Source organism: Drosophila pseudoobscura, chromosome 2 (assembly GCF_009870125.1).
Source record: "Drosophila pseudoobscura strain MV-25-SWS-2005 chromosome 2, UCI_Dpse_MV25, whole genome shotgun sequence".
Taxonomy (NCBI): domain Eukaryota; kingdom Metazoa; phylum Arthropoda; class Insecta; order Diptera; family Drosophilidae; genus Drosophila; species Drosophila pseudoobscura.
The window spans coordinates 21560155-21585512 of record NC_046679.1 but is presented as its reverse complement, the minus strand read 5'-3'; the positions used below and the strand labels follow the sequence as shown (position 1 = coordinate 21585512).

Genomic DNA, 25358 nt, shown 5'->3' with positions numbered 1-25358 from the left:
TTGTTATTTAATATTTCTGTCGTTTTATGAAAATGTAGTTGTTCACTCACACTTGCACCCGCCCACATTCCCATACACAGACAGATAGACCGCAATTGTAATATTTTCTTTCTTTTCCGTTTTTCCTTTCAGCCGCCACAGTCTGAGGGTCTGACTGTCTGACTGTCTGACAGGAACCCAGCGAATTTTTCGCGACATTATCGGGCACGCATGTGTCAACTGCCGACGACTCAGGCACACACACTGACACACTCACACTCACATGCAGCTACACAGATACTACTGAAAAAAGGTACAATAATAAAAACCAATAAAAGTGACAAATAAAAAGATTTATGTGATTTATATGCCAGAGTGGGGGTGTGAGTGTGTGTGTGTGTGCGTCTGTGGCAACTTATTTTCCTCTACTTTAACATGTTTTCTATACCCTGGCCTCCATGGAGGTATCCCGATTCTGACTATGTATTTGCCACGATGAAACTAGAGAACTTCTAAGCTCCAAGATACATATCAAAAATGCCAGATAGGAGGTGTTAAATCTAAAATATATAATGATTAATGATAGTTTTTTTTAACCATACATAGAAATACATACGTAAAAAATAATTTGTATCATATATATAAAATATATGTATTCAACGTCCTCTTAGTTCTTCTTTGAACGATTCTAATCGAATTGTACCAAAGAAGTTTTGAGTTTATTTTCGTGTTGAGCTTGCAAGGGCATTTCCTTGATCGTCTTAATATCCTTGTTGCGTGACATCAAAAATTCTTTATTCTTGCAATTATCGATGTATTCTGATTGTTCTTCCTTTTTATCGATCAATTTTGGTGTCGTCAGGATAATTCTTTTGGGTTCCTTGGGGATCAGTATAGTAAATTGGATGCCTTGGATCGCCTTGAACTTGACATTCAAGATCTTGCTCAGGTCCTTAACAGAATTCTTTGGGAACAGCAAAGTGTAGGCCACAAACTGAGCCTTCTTCAGGCTGGTATTTGCTGGCGCAGTAGACACTAGAGTCCGATTATCATTGCTACCAGACTCCATTTTTGTTTTCGTTGCTCGTAGGTTGGGAGGTTTTATTTGTATTCTGTCTGTATTCACTCTATTTATCAATTAAGTCAAGGCTTACTGTTCTGCATACAAATTATTCCAAAGCATTTGTAATATCAATCATTCCCCGAGTTAGAGCATCCAATCTTCGTTGCCGGAAAGCTCATTTAATCTTACCCCATTTCTTTGAGATTGTACTTTCCTTGGCTGCTGTCACGCTTTGCCTTTTGCTGTGCGGCAGCGGGATGCTGGCTGGAACAACTGAGTGAAGGTGGCCCAATAGCAATTCATTTCCCATTTCATTTACATATGAAATGCGGTACAGGAAAACAAAAAAACAACGAATTTAATTGTCTATGTGATTTATGCATATTATACCATATTTTACAGACAGCCAAACAAAACGGAATAGAAAGCAGAAGTATGCTTAAAAAGTGGCCAAGGCCCTGATGTGTGATCTCCGCAGAAGAACATTAAATGGAAATAGAGCGAGTGTATGCTGTACAGCCATTTCACTTTCTGTGTGAATGTGGGGAAGGCGAATGCTGCTACAAAAGAGTAGAACAACAAAACAATATGCAAATGCGATTAGAGAGCATATACCCCTCCAAAGGTAAAAGATTGGGGATGACAGTCGGCTGTGGAAATCAGCTTTCTGGCAGGAAGAACTTGATTGGTTAAGAAAGCTGTCCAGAGAGTTGGCCACATCGGAAGCGATGATAAGCCAGCCGAGCCCCCTAGGCAGGAAGTTTAAAAGTAGGTCATACTCAAAATGGATATAAAGAAGGCAAAGATTAGAGATGTTTTGCCACTTCAACCTGAACCAGAACGAGCTTTAATGCACTTCAACCAAAGAGAGTACACGCCCCTTGGCCTCTCACTCAGCAGCAGCACTCGGCATCAATATCAATTTACTTGTTTCATGTTGCGATGCGATGCTCGGAATTGTCATTAGGAAATTTGTTTATTTTTCATTTTCCCAGGGAAAGCAAATATAAACAGGAGACAGCCAGCCACCAACAAGAGAGCAGACAAGAAAGACGTTGTGCCATCGATTTTCATCTGCTAACTGGTGTTCGGTTGTACCCAACGTATGTATTCCTTTTGTTTGCCAGCAAATCGTGACAGTTGACATATTTTTTTCCTTACTATTTTTCTTGTTTTCATTTTAGAGCACACCACACACACGCACACGCGGTCTCTCTCGCTCTCTTCAGCGACATCTTGCGGTACAGTTGCGCTCACTTCTCGCTTGTCATTAAGGCAAAAGGATACGGAAATATCGCCTTGCTGGTTGTTTGCTTTCTTTGACTGATTATGTATGTGTGTGTCCACGGCATACCTTTTTTCATATTCGTAATATATGATATTGTCGAGATGGAGTCGGGAGGTTCTCGTTGTGAATATATCAAGAGATAAGGCCCAATTTTAAGGGTGATTAAAAGAGGTCTTAAAATCATAGAGAGAAGACCACATGAAAAAATGAATAAGTGATGGTTAGATTTGATTTTATATTTTTTTTACTTGGGAATATATAAGAATCCTATACAAAATCCAGTACAATATTAAAGAAAGTATTTCCGAACCCATAATTAATTACAAATATTCGCATGAAAAATTAATCAATATCAGTACAAACAAACATATGAGGACTTCATCAACAACGAACCGAACAAAAATTAAGATAGATATAATGTTTCAGAGTTTCCAACACAATTCAATCATCATCAGCAAATCAATCAAAAATTCCAGTGCACCCACGCAGACGGAGGGACCCTTCCTTTCACACAAACCATTAAGCATTAGATCTTGTTTACAGACCCAACCAGACCAGGCCCGAAGGCTTTTAATGAGCCGCATTATTTTGTCGTAAAGTTCAAGCGACCGCAAGAAACAAAGTGCACAAACAGCCAACACCCGTACACAACAGACGCAGCACTTAGAAAGCGAAAACCTAATGAACTGGCATACATAGACAATCGTACATACATCCTTTATTTATCTCAAGCTGTCGCTGTCATAAAATCAGAACCATGAAACACGACAAGCCAGACAGAAAGAGAGAGCGACACCGAAAAACACTTAAAACAAGAACAAATAAAAAAAACCAACCAAATTAATTGCTCCACATGGTATACTATATATAGGATATAGGATAACATGCGATATTGATGATAATAAAAACCATAATGGTGAAGCCACAGCCACAGACAGCCCCAAGGAAAGACAAGAAAGACTCCCAAAGAAACGACACGACATGAAACGAAAATTCGATTGTCGCCCTGGGTTGGCTCTTTTTTTGTCTTTGTCATAAACTCAACTTAATTTCAGACAAATGCGGCTAATGACGTCGACAACAGAGCAAATAAGTCCAATTGTCGGAGACTCCTGGGCTGTTTCGTGGCTGGGAATGCGAATGCGAGTCTGTCTTTGGCTCAGACTGGCAAGTGTCAACTTAACTCAAAGCCAACAAAGTTACTTGAGACATTTTTGGATGCTCATTACTATCGGAGTACAAAGGGCATATGGTTTTTTGGGGTATATCTATGAAATCTAAGGTGTGAAGCTAAATATTTAGGCATAGATTAATATACGAAACTGTCGAAGATCGTTAATCCCTTCTTTTGGTTGAATATTTTAATTTAATGTACTTGGATAAAGGTTAGACAAACAGTATTTATATCGTACAACCAATATGGGTTCTATGGGAGTCTGAGATCAGCTTTAATAACAATTTTTAATATTAAGGATAAGTTTGCTTAGAAACACTTTGCACACATAGAAATTTCTAAGAATATCCTCGCATTATGTTCGACAAAACAGTTTCACAAAGTTCTCCCTTGGTTAACACGAGTACGAAGCCCTTCTCTATGAACGAAACTTCAGTACTTCTCGCGAAGTCACACACAATAGGCCCTTAACTTTTGCGCTAATTTCAGCAACAAATATGAACTCTGTATCCTCTGGTCGTAGCTCAAATTGAGAGTGTGTAAGTCCCGAAACAGTGCAGTGCTGAAAACAATTCCAAATAAATTCATTTCTGTCGCTAGGCATACACAGCAAATATACAGTAAATACACAGCGAAAAAAGAAGGCAGGAAACTTTGTGTTTGCCAGCAGAAAACACACAAATAATACAAAACAAACAAAAACTGAAACAAAAACAGAGCGAAACAAAAGGAAAGTCGGGGCGGTAGAAATCCTCATATGTTTGTAGAGATTATTTTCTTGAAGCGAAGCTAAAAGGAAGTCGTATTGAGATTATATTAAATTGTTTGATTTGAAAAGGAAGTCGGTGTGGGTGTGTAGAATAAATTTAATGTTATATGTCAATAAATTATAAGCATCATCAAGCACTCTAATTGACCAGCATTTTAGGGTGTGATAAATATTGAAAGTGCATTTGTGTGGACAACAGAGACAGAAATAATTTATCCAAATTATTATCAACATTTCAGTAAATTAAAAAAAATATTTACGTCGTCTTATAAATAGTTCTTTATTTGCAAAACTCATTCAATGAATCTTCATTGATATGAATATAACTTTATAATACATAATATCTTCAATAATATTTAATAATATTTCTGCAGAATGTTACTCGGAAAAGAACCAGTCATATGGGGTTTTTCTATATATTTGGTCTCAATAGTTGGTGCCAAATTTGTTTAGGATTTATTAATATTTCAATGAATTTCTAAATGTTTTTATACACATTCCCTATTTCGTTTTCATTTGTAGTTCTTGTGGTGGGCCACACAACCGAAGCTCAGCTCTGGCAATGTGGTTATGGCCACTACCATATGGGGCCTAGCGTCACAATCACTTAACACACCAGTCACTCAGCCCTCCTCCGCTCCCTCATCGCTTCCTTGTTATTCCTTTGTTTTCGTTTTGGAATGCATCTGAAAATGTATCTGTTTGGCATCTCACTCACTCCAACATAGCTACATAACTAACAATTCGTTTTGCCTGTATTTCTGCGGCTACTGCCTCCATCCGCCCGCCACCCCGACATTTCCCGACGAGGAGGCCATTCCATGCCCGTCGAAGCGGTTCACTTTTACACGTTTTCATAACTTTTTATGCATTTCCCCGCACAGTCATTGTATTTGTTTCAGTTCTCTCCCCTTTTTTTATTGCCTCATGATTTTTTCTATATTTTCTATATTTTATTTGTTTATTTTTGTTGTATTTGTGGCTGTTTCTCTTTCGGTTTTGCTTTTTACGATGATGTTTTGCTGGTGTTCTACCAGTTTGCTCTGCGTATATGCTCTGTGGCGAGGGAGGGCAGTGGCAGTGGGCCTGGCATGATCTCTGGACTGGTCTGGTCCAGTCTGGAAGTTTGTTTGTTATGTTGGCATGTAAAATATTTGTATAAAGTGCATTTATAACAATTTTATTATTTGTTTGCATTTATTCAAGTGCCAAACGTGTCGGATCGGGGGTTTCGGTTTGGGGCTGCTTCTGCGAGGCTTAGCACATTCTGCATTCGCTGTTGCTATTTCTGTTCCTGTTGTTTTATTTTGTTTAAATAATTGGTCAGAGAGCTTATGACCGGTTTGGCTTAGCACATTGAAAAATTGGTGACTTTATTAATAAATATGAGCATACGTATGGTGTGCTGGGATCTTTATGAAAAATGAAACCAATCAAGGTTTTTGTTCTATATAAATTATACCAATTTGAATTGGATGCATACCAATTATATCTCACATGGAGTATCTAGTGTTCCGCAATTAAGTTACCAATATAAGTTATTTCTTTCCTATTTATTGTCTGGCTTGGTTCGCCTTTGGATATAAGGCCAATTAGCAAAAGAAATGGCTTGAAGCTGTGCCTTAAGTTTAACTAAAATATGAGAAAAAATAACCGTAAATCTTTTAACTGTGCACAATCCTAAGAAATAATGTTGCAAAGCCACCTTCCTTGCCATTTCCAACTATCCAAATAAACAGGCAACACTTTTCTGGCACGCAGACTGGGCCCACAAATGACTTCGGAATGACAGCAATTGCTGGGGAAACACGCGCGTTTTAAAATCATCCACATTATCATCAGCATTATGGCCGTTATGCGGCACCCATTTATGCCCCCCTCTGCCGAGCCGGCGGCTGTTGCTGTTGCTGTTGCCTCTGCCGCTGCTGCTGCTGCTGCCGCTGTCTGTCATTCATTAGGCGACACAAAATGTGCCAGAAATGTGCAAAGTAGGAAGCCAAGCCTGAGCGCCAGGAGAAACAAAAAAATATATACGTGTATGTATATGCAGTGTAGAATCTAGAACAGCAGAGAACATCAAATCAAATTACATGGCAACGGTGGCAGGAACACGGGCGCTTAAAAATCTTTACCATTCACCAGACAAAAGTTACGAATGGAGCTGTAGGAATGGTCTTAATGTTGACAGCGTGACACGATCAAAAAAATACAAAATAAAAAGAGATTCACGGAGGAAACATTAAACATTAAACGGAGTAACATTATAAATAACGAATCCTCTGCTTTTGGAAACAGAGCTACATATACAAAAATTGATTACTACTGTGTCCCATAATGGCACCACTATACTCACATGAGCAATGAGTGCTCACGACTATCTGCTCCACTAGAAGGGACCACCTCTAAGCAGGTGACCCACCCTTCCTTTCTTCGACTTCTTGCGTATTCTCCGGCAGACGGCCCGGGACCGGCTCGATGTCTATCTTGTCTGTGTCGGCGACTGTCTGATGCGGAATCCAGCAATGTTTCTGCAGCTGCTTCATTTATTTAATTATTTCCGAGTGGGGTTCCATTTCCAGCCCAGAGCCCTTACCCAGCACAGCGGGAAGCCCCTCTGATTGTCTGCTCTTTCTTTCTCACTCACTTTATGTAATTTACTTTATTGTTATATTTCTCTTTTGGGGCATTGTTGTTGTTGTGCAAACATTTGATTGTTTGCAGGAAATTGCAGAAATTAGTTTTCAACCATTTTCGAGCCGAGAAATCACAGTCGAGCAGTTACCCAACACTGATTAAAGTGTTTTCGCGCACTGTGTAGAGCCTAATGTTATGAGTATTTCTGGGCAGTCATAAACAGACTCTCACTCCACCCAAACCCCAACAGACACACATGTGTTTCTCGAGATCTGAGGCATTGAAAAGCCATAAAATGAAAATACGCAGCTCAAACAATTTCCTTCTAGTCCTGGTCTTGGTCTGGGATTTAAGCTGGTTTGGGTTTGTTTTTATGACGCATTGATTTTATGATTTTTAGCACCCAACGGTGTAAAACTTGACAGCCGTGTCCTGCGAGAAGCAGGCAGAAAGCATAGGATTGGGGAGCAGAGTCTCCATGCACTTAGGAGATGTGTCGGGATTTCAAGGGATTCCAACCGGAGCTTAGGCTGTGAAACGGTCGCTACAATGTGGGTTTTTTGTGGGTATTTTTTGTTTTTTCCGAAAGGATTCGGTTGAATGGCTTACATATACCTCGGACTTGGGTTGTATATAATATAATATCAAAGAACATATTGTATCGAAAATAATATCAAACGAAGGCACATTTACGGCCTGGTTAATTATATTTATTATTAATTAGAATGGATATCAGACAAATATTTTAATAGCCTGAGAATATTGTAGAGTATTCGCACCTAAAGCGGACTTCTTCCATAAAGTATCCCAAATTAATAATTCTTACAATATTTTCTCTCCCACATAGCTTTTGTTTTTCATCTATGTTACACTTTCCACCTCATTTAACCACATGTTCTGTTCCAGCCTCATCTCTAATCTCAGCGCATCCAGGCAGTCAACTCAACTCAAACGGGTCTCACTCAACTCCTTTCCTCATTCTCCCACTCCCCAGGCCCCAGTCCCCAGTCCCCAGTGGCAGCCAGGGCTCAACCATTTGCTTAGCTCTTGGCACAAGTCTCAGAACACATGCTTCCCAAGTTGCGGCACAACATCATCCATCAAATCCATTTTATATGGAAAACGAGGAAACGAACTACAAACAATTTTTATGGGGGCTCGGACACATTTTCTGCCCCAGGCGCAGTCGAGTTCCTTAACCCTTTGGCGGGCCATTGGGTTTGTGTTTAATGCTTCAACTTTAACACATATAGGTCTCTTCCGTCTCTTCACTCCAATGCATTCCACTCCAATCCAATCCCAACCTATGCCAACTGTCTAACTCTTGTGGCCTCTCGTTCAAGGGCCAGGTTTTGTTTCGATTTTTTAGCTGGGAGAAAAACATTTTTTTGTATGTTTGTTACAAGTTGGTTTTACGTTTGGATTGCTGTTTTCAGGAGTTTTGTTTTTACGGTAATTTTCGTAGTGCCTGGCCATAGAAATGCAGGGAAACAGGAAGAATCAGTTAATCGATTGAAAGAATTCTTTATATTTGTACCATAAGATAAAAGTGGGAATCCAGTAAAGGTGAGTAAATCTAGGTGGGAATGCTGAAGGCAAGGTGGCTTCTTATGAATGAAAAAGTATTAGTAAAAGAAATGGGTAAGGACTGCAAGAGAAAAAATAGGATAGGCCAAGGAAGAGATTAAAAGAGTCCCTAATAGTATAATAGACTAGGTTATGTTATGTTATGTATAGATTATGGTAGAGATCAGCGAATAAATCATAACAAAACATCCAAATCCTTTTTACCAGGGTTTCAGATTTTTTAGGTTAAGGCAAAAATGGGACCGCCTTAAGGTTGCGATGTCCAATATTCGTGACACAGGGGCAGCTCACAATTCCGTGGCTTGAGAGCTTTCCGTTACTCGGACTGAAACTCAGGACGGAACTGCGGTGGATCTGTGGCATGCAAAATTTGGAACATACGAGAAAAGTAAAAACGCAGCAAAATGCAGAATGATCGGATAATTATTATAGCCTGAAGGAACAAATCAATTTGCAGTTGCTACACTAGCTCTTCGTCGAGCAATGTGTGCGCCCCCTGGCAGAGAGGAGCCGTACTGCCTGAATATCGGGTATTCCCCCTCGTTTTTATTTGCCATTGAAGCGTGTCTCATTCGGGCTGGGTCAAAAGCATTTCGCAGTGGCAGAGGATAGGATATGCACGGGTTGAGGGACACATCTGTGGGTACGCGAGACACGCACGAGAAATTTCTGAATTGCCAGGACTCTGCCACCCTCCTTCATACAGAATCAGCATCAGCACCCCTTTTAGCTGCTGGCAACTGGCTCTTGCTCACGGGTGATTCATCACGGACTACTTCCGGTTGGCGCAGAGCAAATATTTTCATAATTCGCTAACTAACCCAAAAGCCGCAAAAACTGCATGCCGCAAAAACCGAAAATCAATAAGTTTGGCGTACGTGTTATGCTCTAATGCTCCACAGAGGATGGGCTGTATGGCGATGGCTGGCCAGGAGATACACCAGAAGAAGAGAACCAGAGCAGTGCTCATAGCTCCTGGCGGTTTTGTGTTCACAAACTTTTTGCATCTCTATCTTTGCAGAGGTATGGTGATTTTTACACGATATTTGCAGGCAGCTCAGAATTTCTATACCCATTTCCTTCAGTATTATTCGGTAGTTTTATGATATTTTTCATAGCGAAAAATACTTTAAAATAGGAAGATATTCAAATTCCATACAGGTTTCATAGTTACAATCTATTACAAAGGGTATTCCGAGTATCTAATTCTATTTTTTGTTTGTTTTTGGAATTGGGTTTCGGCTCAAGCTGTCGATAACTTCATCGATGGGAAGAGGCACAACAAAAAATATACAGAAAAGTTTTCCCTTTTTTGCGGTCAAGAGGGAAGCGTGGGCGACACGTGTTGGCCATTGGAGAGTTGATAATACACCAAACTGTGGCATGCCACTTATTAATGGCCACTTGCCGCTCGGCTAAGTCTAAAGCGTCAAGGAGACGACGACGACGACGAGAAAGAGGATGCCTGTGCATCATCTCCGTCGGGCTCATCGCATCATCATCGTGGCTCATCATAACAAAAGCTTATCGCAGTAACTTTTCCAATAATAGGCTCAAATGAATATGATTTGCTATGAGCCGCCGCGGACCAAAGCCAGTCCAAACTTTCTGATGTATGTCTTTATGTTTTTGCGGCAATTCGATTAACAGATTAGGTCCGTCAGGGACTTAAGAATTGAAAAGTCAGATTTATAATAGGAGAAAATCTTGGAATAGCTTAAAATTTGTTAAATTGGAATTTATTGGATGCTGGAAGGATCAAATCCTGAATAATCAAAATTGGAATTAGGCTCAATTTTTCTTAAAATAATGCAAATGTAAAAAAAGAAAAACCTGTTAATTCTGACTATATAAATAGATGATAATAAGAAGTCGGAAAGACATATCTTTAAGGACTTAAGGACTTAAGGTGTGCTTTCTTTTGCCTGTAACACATTCCAATAGTTCCGTCAAAATCCACTTCTTACAGCCAAATTCTTGCCGCGTTAATCTAGACCACAAAAGTGTTAAAATCTCGTCGTCGACACCTCAAGATTGGGTTTTGTGTTAGCCGAGAATACAAGTATTAGGTAATTTTCAGACATTCCATTTCCCCCTGACAACAAGCATTGTTTACTCAAGCTCCGCGCTAACAAGCCAGGTAAATAGAGGAGCACCGGCGTCTGGCTTAGCCAAAGAGAATCCCAGGCTGGAGTCTCATTAGGTGCCCAACAGACCTCAATATACAGAATGCTAAGCTGGCTCCCCCGTCCGCAGAGGTTGCCCCCACCTCTAGTAGGACATTGTCAACATTTCGTGCAGCAGTCAAAATGGTCTGGAAGGAAATGAATTTACTTTTGGGGGCCCAGACCAGGAAGCAGGAACCAGGAACCGGAAGCTCGCTGTCATAGTTGCTGCCATAATTATCTTGTTTACAAGGTGAAGGTTCCAGGCCCAGGCCCGGGTCCGGGCACTCAACCCCACACACACACAGACACACAAACAAAAAGCCAGCAAGCAGCAAACTGTGGCAGTAACCAGCAGCAGTGGTAGTGGCAGTGGCAGTCATTTACTGGCTGGGGTCTTAAAATTTATGACTGCACAACACATTGGGTATATTAATTTGAATATGATTGGCCCTGGGTAACGATGGAGCATTTTCAGCCAGTTCATAATGTCAGCCAAACATGGAGGGAAATGGAGAAAAGTGGCCGACAAACACACAGATACACCAACACACGGTCATGCCTCTAGTTAGGTCATAAAATATTTGTATTGCAGATTAGTAAAATGGACCATCTCTCCCCCTCTCTCTGTATCTCCCCGTCTGTCTCTCAGTCATTAATTACAGTTTTCACTCTCGTTTTGTTGATTTCCAAAGAGATTTAGAGGGAGATGGGACAGCACAGCATACTCTCTGACAATTATTAATCGTGTTGCCTGTCGTCGTTTCGCCCCGGTTTCATGTCAAAATTCCAGCCCAAGAATTATTGTTTATTAGTGGGAAAAGGCGACCCAAGCAGCAGGTCAAGTGCGCAGACCAGACAGAGGAAGGAACATTAGGGCTCATTTAATCATATAAATGGTGCTAGGATCAGAGCAGACAAGAAATCATGTTCTCATTGTCTGCATATTTTTGATGTTGAGTATAGAATGTATTGTTCCGTGGAAGAAAATTCATAGAGGATTTACATGTGAAAACTTGAATTTAAGCCAAATAAAATCCCTTAGAAATATGTATATACCTTCATTTGTATGTCTCCCCTTCACTATGTTAAGCAATATAGATTGAAACAAAGTGAACTCAAGTAGAGTCAACAATCATTTACCCGGTCCACTCTCTGCTGTGGGTGCTCGGCTTTCGGTTTTCGGTGCTCCCAATTCCCCGGCACATTTGTCATTCGAATTAACCGAAAAACTCAAACATCTTTCACTGCTCTCCTCCTCCAGCTTTTCTAAGCTCCAGTGAACAAATTTATCATTGCCTACTTTCAGGCACTCGAAGTATTTTCAAAAGGGCTGCTCGTCAAAAAGTAAGCCAGAGCCTCGGCCCACGGACGTCTGGCACACGTCAAGTAGAGCAGCAGAAGGGGTGGATAGGTTCGGGGTAAATAAGAGCCCTTCAGCAAGTTCATTAGCCCCCAAATGGGTTGAAATAATGCGACAGAAAAAACGAGTAAGGAGAAAGCCAGTGCAAAGAAAATACAAATTAATAGCAAATTAATGAAATGTAGGGAGACACAGACGAGCGGAAGGAAAGAGAGGGAAATGGTAATGAGAGGGTAGCCAAAGAGAGGAGGGACAGAGATGAAAGAGAGAGGGAGGGCGCTTTAGATAGAGACTAAGAGTGGATAAAGTTGAGGCTAAGAATCAGCCAACCCGAAAAATGGGTGTAGGGAAAAGGGAAAACCCGGGAAAATGTGTCAAGCCAATGCCCCACCATCAGGCAGCTCCACCTTACACCTCTTTACCCCTCCCTGTTTCCACCACACTAGCCATAAACCATTGAAAGAATTTGCAGTAATTAAACAATTTCTGCAGTGACTCTGGCTCTGGAGGAGGGTGGCTCGTTCATTACGGCAATTTTTCAGCTCAAGTGTTGCATTTTGTTTGCGCTAATATCCGGGTGGTGCCCACACCCCCTCCCTACCAACCCCCAACACTGAGATCCTTCTTCCCCTAACTTTTACGACGCTCTCAAATGTTATGAGTGCCAGCAAATTAGCAGAAATTGCAGACAAGAAACGGGGGAATGGGGAAAAGGGAAAAATACAGACTAAAGCATGGTAGCAGGAAAATAGCTGACAGGAGAAGGGTAATGGAAAACTGTGGCCTAGAGAGGAGGACCAGAGACGGTTGGAAAAGGGGGCGCGGGAAAATGCTGCTCTTAATTGTTAAAGCGAAGTGCATTTTAGAGGGAAAAAGCCGCGGCCGCGCCACTCAAGCCAAGTAGAAGAAACTCGGCTAAGAGAGCAGCCGCCTCACCTTGATCCTTCCGGGGAAAAGCTCAAGACTCAAGGAGAGACTCAAGAAAAAAGAGCAGCAGCAAAACAAATTGGCCGACCGTCATTTGCTGACACAAAAACCTGCCACATTAATTTTCCCGCTGGCAAATCTAGGCCAAGACAAAGGAGGCAGAAGACCAGACCAGAGCAGTCAGAACAGGAGCCCAGTCAAAGCAAACAACAAAAAAAAGATTGAATTAGACAGGACACAAGGCAAACAAATGCGGCCAGCGCCTAAACAAAGACGCCATCTATTTAGCCAAAGAGGAGGTCTTATTTCAAGGATAATAGATATCAAACAAGCCAGACAAAATGGGGGACAAACCCGCAAAGCACACATACACACATACTCGTGGAAGGCATTGATGGAAAACCCTTGTAGAACTCACTACCAAAAAAAAACTTGACCTTGAACTGGTGTAGACATTTTGACAACCTCCTTAAAGTTTTCCCACCTAAATGTGTTGAAGAAAAAATGTTCTAGAAATTTCATTTTTTATTCAAACCATAAAATATTAATTAAAAAACTAGGTTTAGGTTCATGCTGTTGCTTGTCCGAACAGAGAGTATCATTCAAAATTCAGCTCAGGCATGCAGCGCTCAAATAAAAGGCCATTAATTCGAATCACACTGCAACAATTTTTCTTATGTAAATTTCTTGGTTAGTTACAGTGCTCTTCTGGTAAGCACTCGAGTTTATTCTCTAGCTATTACAGGACGGCAGCTGGAAGTATTTGCAAAACTAATGCTCCATTTTCCATTGCATCTGCTCTTCCCTTTTCAGTGTGGACGCCTAACTTTCTTACAAAACTTTTTCCATCATCCATAACCCTTTCGAGCATTTACTCGGAATTGAATGCCATTAAACTCTCTGAATGGTGTGAATCCAAATACTTACATATGTATATACTTACGCATTATATATATTCCATTCCATCCCACTCCGTCACTCACTCGCTATTATGCACTCGGAGGGAATACAATTACATAAATGTCACATGGACCGTGGGGCATAATCAGGTGGAGCAGGCAATGAAGCGTTACACAGACAGACAAGGAGAGTGAGCTTCCAGGAGAGGAGGTAAAAAGAAAGCACACACAACAACAAAAAATGCCCAATATAAATGCGTGGCCCATCAATCAAAATGATCATTCCAATGTCGAAAAAAAACATCAGCCGAAACGGAAACGGAAGTATAACGAGCCCGGGCCAAAAAGAATGTGTAAGGTAAGCCAAACAATGGCCAAGAAGGAAATGTCTACGGTAAATGCCTGCCATGTGTGTGTGTGTATTTTTGTGTGTTGTGTGGGTGACAATAAACAAGATGGCGTACAAACGGCAAACAAATAGACGGCCTACAACTTTGTTTACACAAACACTTTGGCAAAATGTCGGCCACATTGCGTATACGCCACCGTTACCACCGACCACACCACAACAGGCAAATGCTCCGCGCCCTCTGACATACTCACACTCTTTGGGCATGCGGCGTGGGGCAGGTTTCACGGTGGCAATGGTATAGAGAGTGAGACACTTTGCTCCTGCTGCTACTATTGTTGCTGTTGTTGCTTGAGTATTTACGGCCTTGGTGGCAAAATGAAACACACTCCAGGCACTCGGGCGGGGGCAGCATCCACCTACAAATAAACAAACAGCTCAACCCAAGCACAGCCCAGCCACCAGTCGAGAGGCAGAGACGCGAGACAGTTGTGGTTTCACGGGTGGATTTAGAAGTTTTCAAAACAAATCTATGTAAATAAAAACAATTAATGAGAGGTATATAATATAGTCGGCATACAAAAATAATCAGAGCGGCTTTTATGCAATTGAATGTACATAAGCGCATACAAAATTATGCCTTCCTACAGGAACAAGAATAGAGTTAGAAATGGATTAGCATTCTCATTTCTACTTAAAATGGATCACGGAGGACTAAAAACATTATTTCATATTTTATGCATATGCATGATCACCAGCGCTTCAAACAAAAGCTTTTAGCTTACGATCATGGGCATATCTCGCCCAAAGCCATCTCTGATTCGTGCACCTCAAGAATAGTTTACTCCTCTGTAATATTCAAAATTGTGTTAACTTCTCGAACCACCCGTGCCATATGCAAATGTGGCTTACTTTCGCCTCACACGCACACTTATGCACGGACAATTGCTGCCAGCCATGAACCATGAACCACGAGCCCTCCTCCCTCCTGCCCATATACCACGCCCCATTGCCATCGCATGTGTGACAACTCAACTCAAAGGAATTTATAATATGCAGTTAATTTATCATTCCCTTTTTGCCATGTCAAAAATAGGAGAGCCAGTGGGAGAAAAACTACAGGGAACATCTAGATTTTGCTCGCCAGAAAACAAAACAGAAAAATGAAACAATAAACATTAAACATTAAGAGAACCTCGAGAGTAAAGTGCTGATAATTTGTGGCTAAACCGCAGACTACTTGAGTTATAACATTTTTAGAGCTCTTTGATGCTTGCGTTTGCTTTCCTTTCCGTCTACTACTGGGTTTTGTGGCTCTTTTTATGGCCAACTATAATTTTCTGCGTTAGAACCATAAAAGAGCTGGAAGTGGAAAACCCTGAAACTAAAACCAATAGAAGAAAAACTCATTAAACGAGTCCAGAAAGAGAGTGGTTCTCCGAATGTGTCGCTTGTGTTTTGCTCTATGGTTTAGTTTGCTAAAAATATATCCCCGCATATCAAGGAATTTGCATGGGGCCATGTCCATTGCAGGGGCACACAAAAAGGGACACCGCATCCGAGAGAGAGAACCAACGAGAGATACGTATACAAAAATGCAGCATGCCGCAAAAATACAATAACTCATTCAAAACCCAATTTGTTTCCGGCCTGTTTCCCCAACGAATTAATTATGATATCAGCATAACAATTTGCATAACCTCAAAATGAAAGGCAGACATTTCCCACCACCTCCATACCCCCAACCCGACCCACACGTCCACACAATGCCAGAGATCCATCCAGAGATGGGGCTCGGATTGAGATTGGTGGGCACACACAAATGAAATAGAGCTCGTTTTCCCCAAATGCCATATCAGCTCAGCAGATGTATAGGCAAAGATACAATATAACAACGGAACGAAACTACATCTCCCCCTCTCATACGGGACTCTGCGTATTACGAGTACAATCTGCAAACACACACACACCAGACGGGCTCCCCATACGAGTGCTCGTATACCCTACAGCAGAAAGGGTTCATCATATTGAAAGAGATGTTGGGAAATACTTTTATCAGTTTGGTAATAGATATTCAAATTAACTGAAAATTAGGCTAATAATAAGACTGTACCCCGGCCAAGATAAATAGCCTTTGATATTAAATTCACTTTAAACAGATCCTCAAATGTCTATTTCCAATTACAATTTTCTATTCGCAAGGATAATGGATATTTCGTTGCTGGTATTTCGTTTGAAGTGACTGTTTTTTAAATAAGTTGAATGTGTCTTCATGTGTCCTCTTCTAAAATTAATATTTAATTAGTTTCAATTAAGTATCTATGGCAAAACACTTTTAAAATGACAACTTTTAACGAACAGTTTCTTAAAGAAAAGAGACAAATATGCCTGTACCATAATCTCTCCTGTAGGAGCTCCCTGAGTCCGCCAGCTATTCCCCATCTCCAGAGCCTCCCAGCTGCCCCTTCCTATTTGCTTGATTTTTTACACCCCATCTCAGTGTGTGGCTGTGTGTCTCCCTCTTGGTCTGATGAAATTGCATAATCGCTTCCAGTTGTTGCACAATTATTGAAATGTGTCTGTTGTGTGTGTGAGTCCGCCCGCTCCACGCCCCGGCGACCCTTCAGGCAGGGTCTGGTGACTGTGCCGAGCCAGAAGAGGTATGGGAGTCGATCGGGTGGGGCAGTCGACCGCAGAGCATGGGAAGCCAACGAGGCGTAAAATTCAGTCGACGAGAGCGCCGCTGCAAAAACGATGCAAACGCAAACGCAAACAAAATGCCATTTTTCAGTGGGCCCAATGCCAGGAGCAGTACGAGTAGCATTCAGCATCAGCAGTAAGCAAGCCAGTACGTTCCAAAAGTACCAACAAAGGCAATCAAAAATTTATAGCCGACGACAGCCAGACACACTGCGAAACTGGGAGAACAAATGTCATTGCAGTTGGCTCTCTGGCTCCTGAACGAAACAATTAATTGTTTAGCGGGAGAAACCCCAGGACGAAAGCCCTATGGTCGTGTCCTGCGAATGAAACTAATTTACCGAATGCATTTTCTAACCCATCAATGACAAATTAAGTGCCCCTTAGCGCGACACCACAGACACAATGAATTCATACTCCTCTGCGAGAAGAATGCATTGTAATATGATTCAACTATTATTCAGTATGTCGAAAAATTTGAAAATTTTATTTCATAGAGAGAGAAATAAGAGAAAAACGGAAGCTAACATTGACAAGTCAAAGACAGGAAAAAAAATAAACTAGAACTTGGCACAAAAAGGCAAAACCTGTCATTTTCAGTCAGCCATTCAAGGGTCCTATCCCAGCCAGGCCCGTGCAGGACAGGACAGACTGGACCGGGCCAAGGAAGCAACAGAATGAGAACAAGAAAATCGAAGCCAACTCACTGTGCAACCGCTCTGAGAACGACAGTGCGACCATTTTCACATGCAACTTCCGTTTCCGATTTGCCTTTGTCTGCAGCTTTCGCTAGTTTTTTTTTCATCTATCTGCCCAGCACGAGATGTGGTCTACACTACAAAAAAAAATCAAGGTAGTGAAATGTTTTCTCTGTTTTAACTATGTATGTTTTATTTTAGATTATTTCTGAAATTCTGATACTCAATCTCCGTTGAGTGATTACTTATTTGTAAACTAGCTTCTATAGTCTCCAGATTTTCCTATTTCCTTCCAGTTTTATATCTGATGCGGTACCCAAATTAAAGATGCTTTCTCGAAGTGCAACGTTTAGCCTCTGGGCCTGGTCCGTGGTAGTGCTGCTTGGGCTGTTAGTGACACGGCCGTTGATTGGTACAACTAGAGGCGACCGATGCCAGATGCGGTGCGGGTGTCGTTTACCATTCGGGCTTACCAACATAACAATGCCCGCCCATGACTTGATTCGGGGCTCCTACTATCTGCCGTTCCCCAGGTGGAGGTGTGCTTGGTCCTGTTTTCGAATCTTGCTGCCTGGTTTTGGTGTACTACACATGTTCCCAGCTATTGTTGATGGCAAATTGAATGCTGGGTTACTTTAAGCAAGGTATTCGAAGGGGTTTGATAGTGTACTGAAGTAATTGGAAATTCAAATTGAATCGAATGGAAATTGTCTGAGTTTTATAGGCTGCATAGCTACATATACCCGATCTAAAATATTTAATTATAATTGAGTGACACATTTCATGCTAAAAATGTTAACAGATCTTTCATTTTGCGCACAAAAATGACCATACATACGGAACTTCTATATTGTCTCCCGAAGGAATTCATGAGACAACAAAAAATCATGGTCCAATCATCCATTGGCACCACAATTAGGAATTTATAGCACCTTTCCACTAAGTATAGATTAGTCCTTAAGACTTTATTGAGTGCTGGGTACTTTTTTATTATAGAATGTTTTTTATGATCTTGTTAACGATTACTACCAGTTGATGACAATACTGCACTTTCGATAAAGTACTCGTATTTACTGCTAATAGGTTCTGCTGTTGCCTAAGGCAACAACTGTACTAACTCTCCGTCCCTTATATTTTCTGTCCTTTCATTATAGTGCTACCGTCCTTTTACTTACTTTTATCAGCACATGGTGACTAATTTATTTGCTAATTGCTAACTATTAAATGAGAATAGACAATGCCTTAAAAAGGGTGCACTCAACTGTATTTTTACATCCATCACAAACGTTTCACGACAGAACAAGTGTACTTAAAGGAATGACCCAATCAGACATGATGGACCTTCCTTAAGCTAACTTCAACCCCAAGGCAGCTAATACTCTCTTGCAAATTCTTTCTTTTTGGTAATACCAATTAGGGCTTTGGCCTGTTATCCCCCGTACTGTGGAATGTTCCCTCGCCCATAGCTAAAGAAATATATTCAATTATCTTTTGCCCCAACGTCAGAGAAGTTGCATTGTGTCGCTTCAAATAAAAGTCGCCTGCATTTTTATACAAATTACTTTTGCCCACAGCACCGACACAGGAAAGCTACTACAGAAGTGGCAAAGTCAGGACCAGGACCTGCCAACAGAAACAGAAACAGAGAGCAACAGAAACTAGACAAAACCAAAAAACTTAATAAATCCTGCTGCACCGCAGCAGCCCCACAGTGCGACGACTGGCTTGACTGGTTGCCTGATTATAAAACTAAAGCCAGGAGAAAAGCATAATGATAAAAATAAGTAGAACAAAATAAATTTGTTTGTCTTGGATGATATTCGCATACTCTTTAGGTTGGGCTAAAAGGTTAGAACTCTATTAAGGTTTAAGATATGCTAGAATTAATGGGGATATTATTATTATTAGTTTTCGTTTAAGACATAAACTATCACCAATATATTATATATTCAGTTTTTGAATTAAATAGAATTCATTTTGATTTTAACATAATGTATTAAAAAGTCTTTTTGGTAGGGATCATATTAAATCTGAATATAAAAAAACTTTAAAATAAATATATTATATTCAATTTGTGGGAAATGTATTTAATTTAAACAAAAAAAAATACTTAATTTAATTACGAAATATCAAATATTTGCATATTAATGTCTAAATGTAAGTGAAAACACTTCTTTATTATTATTATTTCCACTTTCGGTGAAAATCTATTGGATCCTCAGGGCTTTTTTCTCTGTGTGTAACGTTACCAGATGCTATTAGCCTACAGTTTAAGTTTACAGTTTAACTCACACAATTAGCTCGCTAGGACTTGTAAAGGGCTCAGCAAGATGACATTGTAGGTTAAGATCTCATCTTAGTAAATCAGTCAATACTCTATGGAATCATTCCCTTCAAGAGCATGAAATAGAATAAGTACTGTAGTCCTACAAAAAGCAAAGCCTTGGCTGATAAATTTCTACCACTTATTCTAATAATGCAAATACTCTTTCCATGGCAGAGTATTAGAATACAGCGGATTCCTAAACGGAAGCAGGAGATAAGCAGGCGAACAAAGCAAGGGCGAGAGAGCGAGCATAGAGCCGCCAGCATTATCTTCACTCTCTTCCTCCCTCTCTCACTTCCTTGCTTTTTTTATTGTACTCCACCTTTTGTTCTGGCTCTTGCCGCTGCGCCTCTGGCTGGTACCTCTTTCACCCATGCAAACGCGGGCCATAATAAAAATGTCAAATGGCGACAAATATGACAGGATGTACGTTACTAATGAACTGTCAGGCGACCACCGGAAGTGGCAAAAAGAGAAACAACTGTAACGGAATAAGTTATCGCGATTTCGATTCGATTTAAATCGATTGGTAGCAAGTTTTCGAGCTTTAACAATGGAAATGGGGAAAAGCTCTAGGCGCCACTCAGCCACTTTCATTTGAAAGTTGAGAAATTTTTAATTAAATTTATATCCTGGTAAAAGTGGGTTGCACTTCGATCAAGACAGGAAACATAAACAGAAAGATGAAGACAGAGAATCCAGAATAGGCAACTATCTCAAAATGAAAACTGAAAAGAAATAAAAAAAACCTAGAAAATAGCTAAGAAATAAAGGCTTGGACACAAAACTTGTGACGAGTTCGCCTAGGAAACGGAATGCAAAAGTTTTTGCCAGCCAGCACCCATCCCCACAGATGAAGTAGAAGCCCCTGGTGGATTGAGGGCAATGCAGGATGTCGACGGGAGATTGCCACACAAATGAGCAGCCAAAGCACCACAGCGAGCGCCAAGGAAATGCACAAAAACTTAACCTAATGAACATTAAGATAATGCAACAACATCAGGAACAACATCAGCCGCAGCGAGACCAAGAGGAACTAAGAGGAACGAGTCCCGGGTCCAGTGTTCCCGCCTGCTCTCACCACTTTCCCTGCCAAAGTCCCTGTCCCATGGCCTGGCTACATAATTCTGCATTCGACCTCAGCCGCAAAACTTTTGCTTACAACAACCTCGAGGAGGACAACAAACTTGGCACAGTGTCCCGAGGTTCATTTTAGTGAAAAACAGTTCGACAGTTCTCTACTTGGGAATATTAATTAATCCATCAATATATATTTTTTTAATTTATTCAAGTTATTCAAAACCTTCCATTCATATTCGCGATTGCCAAAACGAATATTTATAAAAAATATATATTCAATTCGTATGCCCTTTCATAATCTACATATAAATCAGAACGCTTATCTAGGAATCAGCGTTATTAAACCTTTCTTAGAGACTCTGTAAATTCCATAAGTAGGAATATGACAAATTGACTATTTCAACCCTTAAGAATAAGACCAATTGACCTTTGAATAACTTAAAGTTCAAAGATCATATTTATTTATTTATCATATTTCTAATTAATTATTCCACATGCATTATCCTGACTCAATGTAGTATAATCATAAAGAAAAATAATATCGAAAGGATTTTAGTTTTTTATTGTAAAAAATAAAAAAATATTTTCACAATTTTCTTATAATGGGAAAACATTCTGTCTTCACGTAAGGAATTTATTTATGTCCAAAAGTTAATGAAATCAAAACTTTCGTTTAATTTCCAGGCTCGTAAGACCCGACTCCACATTTCCGTGCAATGTCCACCCACAGTGCACTAAAAAAATCATAAAAAACTTGTTATTATCGAAAGGATCATTAAATTTAAGTATAATTTCGTAAGGTACCAGAGCCCACTTCGCCTGTTTTGACATGGCGACAAACCACTGTGCAAATGGAGCCTTGGGCGAAATGCATTGGACGAAAAGTCGAAAGGAAACTTGCGTTTGCCATTTGCCAGTTTGCATTCAGCATAAAGTTTTTAGCTTATGTTGTGATTTTTATAGCCCAGGAAAGGCATGGTCGGGGAGTCCCCAAAGGAGCACCGGGAGAGAGTGGAGTGCTGCACCCAATGGCTTGGGCCAGCAAATGAAGATAAGTTTTATGTGGCGCGGAAATTAAGAACTTTGTTTATAGCCCTGGCCAATGCATGTCCGTTTGCTGATGAGGCGACCGACATATGGCCCGGGGGCGGGGCACTGAGAAGGGCACTGCCCCGAATGGGGAGACAAATTACTTTCGTTTCAATGTTAACGACCCAAGTAAACCCCCACGAAGCCAGCAGTGCCAGTGTGGCGCCTTTTGAAATCTGTTATTAAAGGTATTATTAAGATATTAGGAATTCATTAGTTTCAGTGCGAAAATACTCGAAATTGGAATGTCCTGCTGGCCGTGTCAACGACCAATGCTTAAATATGCATTAATTTTATACAGATGGCATTAACTTTTGACTTGTGGGCTCACAAATGTACTCTCCACTCCACGGGCAATGGCTCAGAGAGGCCAGACTAATGCTGTCAATGCTTTTGGATTTTAAGTAAAGCCATCATTGACAAAGGGAAAATATTTCTTTGATTGAAACAAAGAAAAGGAGCCCAACAGGAGACAAGTTCAAATTAATTAAAACTTTCGAAGGGCACAAAAGGTTACCTGGAAATGGTATTTAATACGCAAATACTAATGCAAAATACTAATGTCCTTTTAAAGACACACAAATCTATGCCGTCATTTTCCTGCTTTTAACATCTTTGTTCTGGGTAATAATCTAGTCTACTTGAAATTGAATTGAAGTATATCCAACAAATAGGATTTCAAGTAACTAAAAGCAACTGCCACTGATGTATTTTTTTAAACACTAGCGCGAATTTGTTGAGCCACGGCAATGGCTCGACTTATATACCCGATACACAGCCGGTATATATGTACTATAATCTTATAAGCGCCGGAATTGGTATTGAGCCGATGACTGCGGCAGGCTCTCTATCTCTTTTGGTATTGCTGTTCGGAAAAGGGACCAATTGATATGTGGATTAATGCTGGGGACGGAGTGATCTCTCTAATCTCTCTAGCTTGTGATGCGTTGGGGAAAACATAAGGATAAGGAGAGAATCCACGACCGCTAGTTCTTATGTTAATTCTTGCACTATCTCTCTCGAATATAACTCTCTTTCTATCTATTCTCGGCTATTGATGCTGATCAGGAATATCTACAGCTTATGGTGTCGGAAGCGCTTCCTTCTGGGTGTTACACACATCCACTTCCACCAAAAACATATTTTATTTGTGTATGTTGTATAATTAAATTCTATTTAGAGTCCAGAGGGTTTTAATCTTATTATATTAGTAACCCCTCAATCCCAAAGCGAAACATCTGAAATCCTGGAACCCGCCAAGTCGGAAACTTCTCCACAAAAACACCCACCACAGTTCCACTCTCAGCGAAACTTCAACGACAGTCGCAACTTGCTTTCGAGCTGTCGCTTAATTAACTTACAATTGCAGCCAAGGAAGCACAAAAAAACGGAGAAGAGTAAGAGAAAGCCACCAAGAAGCTGCAGAGAATGAGAGCGAATGTCGCGTACAAACCTCAGCTTAAACCATATAAATGTCGTGAGGCAAGTTTCAGCAATTAATTATCCGCAAAGTTTTCAATTACAAGCCAATTACGCCCGGCCATCATCCACAATTGCACACACACACACGCAGCGATACATACACACACGCGGATTAAAAGGAAAAGGGACCTCGTGACACAGTGAAAACTCTCGAAAGTGAATCGGAAAAGGTTAAACACTTTAATTAAATGCGCTTTTTTACTCTCTTTGATGGTCCAATCTTAGACAATTCGAATACTGGCCAGTTCGGAAATGACTTTCTCTATTAAAGTGAAGTCTTCATTTAAAACTTTTTTAAAATATAACCCTTGAAACCGTTCTGTACTTAAGAAACGACAAGTAATTGATTTTTAATGATTTTTAAAGCGATTTTGATACATTTCCGAAAATGAATCGAAAATTACCCAATAGTCTCAAATGTATTGCGCTTTTTTCTTCCTTATTTAGAAAATGAGTCCGCTTTAAAGATATTTTTGTCGGTATATAACTATATAAGTCAAAACATTCAAGTTTTAAATAAATAAATCGATTAGAAAATTATTTTCCAGCCAACTTGTGGTCTTTCTTGATTTTTCTGATAATAAGATATTCCTCCAAGTTTTAGTTCAATCTTAATAAAATTAAATTAATAACTAACTTTTAATTGATGAGCTTTAAGCGCTGTCCGTGGAATTTTCCATGGCCTACGAGTATTTGAGCCCCAACCCCTTCTTCAAACTAGCTCGGACGTGTCATCGGTCCACCTCTATCGCTCCCAGCTCCAGATGGCAGCCGCTGTACTACCGCGGACACGTACATCGACATTAAATGACATTTTATTGAGCAGCATCGACAGGGGTACAGCATAACCAGAACCAGTACCCTCCCCCATCCATTGCGTGCCACCCCCCTGTGTCACCGTCAGTTTACCTTTTGATGGAGTTGTCAACTGTCGGGGCGGAACGAGTCTCTGTGTCGATGACACGTTTTGCCAACGCATCATACAACCTTGATGATGCCAAAATGAATGCGTTCTGCCATAACGGAAATGGAATAAACCCCCCTCAAAAGCCTCACATCACTCCAATCAAAATGCCGATTTGGAGACACAGACAAAGAGAGAGAGGGAGAGGAAGATAGTAGATGAGCGAGCTAGAAACATTCGCAAATGGCTGACAAATATGGCAATGCGACGCGTCGCAGCAACAATTGAAACTGTTTTTGTTCAAATTTGCGGAAGAATTGACTGCTGCTGGGAGAATTGATGAGGTGAGGGGAGGTTAGGAGGAATTGACGGCCACAAGTGCTAAAGGATATTGGTTTTTGGGGAAAAGCATTGGTCTATTGACATTTCGAATACGTTCACAGCTCTTAATTAAAGTGTAATTTTCAATTTTGAACGTGAGGCAGACAAAGCAAAGTTTTTCCAATGGATGTGCTGGTTTCCTTTACGTAATTTTCCAGGAGTGGTTGATGGTATTGTTACGAACGTGTAAGAGTGTTCAGTATATGGAGATTATGGAGCAAAAGCATGCCCTTTTATATTTGATTCTTGGTTGAAACTTTCGAAACTTAGAAATATATCATTTACAAAACGAACTTCAACATACACACATCTAAGATGGAGAACACTAAAAAGAAATGTGCAAAAAAGCCCCTCAAGAAGCAGAAAAAGGAGGCAACGATTGGCAATGTGAAGGGAATCCAGCAAAAACCAAACTCTTCGATTTTCCCAAAGAAGCAACAAAATGTGCAGCCAGAAACTAAGGACCTGAGTAAGACCGCGTCGGAAAATATCACCAAGAAG

At 40.5% G+C, this 25358-nt stretch overlaps 2 long non-coding RNA genes across 2 annotated transcripts; one reads left to right on the top strand and one right to left on the bottom strand.

The window, feature by feature from the left end:
- Window positions 1-315: 315 nt before the first annotated feature.
- Window positions 316-1124, bottom strand: LOC6897585 (uncharacterized). The gene is made up of 2 exons (XR_001451820.2): window positions 596-1124; window positions 316-539 (listed from the first exon to the last, which is right to left on the bottom strand). It is a non-coding gene; the product is annotated as an uncharacterized lncRNA (long non-coding RNA).
- Window positions 1125-17414: 16290 nt separating this feature from the next.
- On the top strand, window positions 17415-17935 carry LOC26532000 (uncharacterized). The gene is made up of 2 exons (XR_001451819.2): window positions 17415-17750; window positions 17892-17935. It is a non-coding gene; the product is annotated as an uncharacterized lncRNA (long non-coding RNA).
- The last annotated feature ends 7423 nt before the right edge of the window (window positions 17936-25358 follow it).